Source organism: Salvelinus sp. IW2-2015, linkage group LG31 (assembly GCF_002910315.2).
Source record: "Salvelinus sp. IW2-2015 linkage group LG31, ASM291031v2, whole genome shotgun sequence".
Lineage (NCBI taxonomy): Eukaryota > Metazoa > Chordata > Actinopteri > Salmoniformes > Salmonidae > Salvelinus > Salvelinus sp. IW2-2015.
In genome coordinates, this window is record NC_036870.1 from 8,777,992 (window position 1) to 8,779,281 (window position 1,290).

The window sequence follows — 1,290 nt, forward strand, 5'->3', positions numbered from 1 at the left end:
CTACCCCCATGCTTCACCGTAGGGATGGTGCCAGGTTTCCTCCAGATGTGACGCTTGGCATTCAGGCCAAAGAGTTCAATCTTGGTTTCATCAGACCAGAGAATGTTGTTTCTCATTGTCTGAAAGTCCTTTGGGTGCCTTTTGGCAAACTCCAAGCGGGATGTCATGTGCCTTTTACTGAGGAGTGGCTTCTGTCTGGCCACTCTACCATAAAGGCCAGATTGGTGGAGTGCTGCAGAGATGGTTGTCCTTCTGGAAGGTTCTTCCATCTCCACAGAGGAACTCTGGAGATTTGTCAGAGTGACCATCGGGTTCTTGGTCACCTCCCTGTCCAAGGCCCTTCTCCCCCATTGCTCAGTTTGGCCAGGCAGCCAGCTCTAGGAAGAGTCTTGGTGATTCCAAACTTCTTCCATTTAAGAATGATGGAGGCCACTGTGTTCTTTGGGACCTTCAATGCTGCAGAAATTTGTTCGTACCCTTCCCCAGATCTGTGGCTCAAAACAATCCTGTCTTGGAGCTCTACGGACAATTCCTTCAACCTCATGGCTTGGTTTTTGCTCTGACATGCACTATCAACTGTGGGACCTTATATAGGACCTTATATAGACAGGTGTGCCTTTCGAAATCATGTAAATGCAATGGATTGGACAACAGGTAGACTCCAATGAAGTTGTAGAAACATCAAGGATGATCCATGGAAACAGGATGCACCTGAGCTCAATTTCGGGTCTCATAGCAAAGGATCTGAATACTTATGTAAATAAGGTATCTGTTTACTATTTCTAATACATTTGCAAGAATGTCTAAAAAKCAGTTTTTGCTTTGTCATTATGGGMTATTGTGTGTAGATTGCAGATATTTTAAATATTTAATCAATTTTAGAATAAGGCTGTAATGTAACAAAATGTAGAAAAGTCAAGGGGTCTGAATACTTTCAGAAAGCACTGTACAAATATTATATTATAAACTGGGTGGGGTCGAGCCCTGAATGCTGATTGGCTGGAAGCCGTGGTATATCAGACTGTATACCATGGGTATGACAAAACATTTATTTTTACTGCTCTAATTACATTGGTAACCAGCTTATAATAGCAATAAGGCACCTCTGGGTTTTGTGATATATGGCCAATATACAACGGCTAAGGGCTGTGTCCTAGCACTCCGTGTTGCGTCGTGGATAAGAACAGCCCTTAGCCGTGGTATATTGGCCATATACCACACCCCCTCGGGCCTAATTGCTTAATTATAGTATGCTTTATGGGGAAATTGAGAACAGTTCAAAGTTAGAGA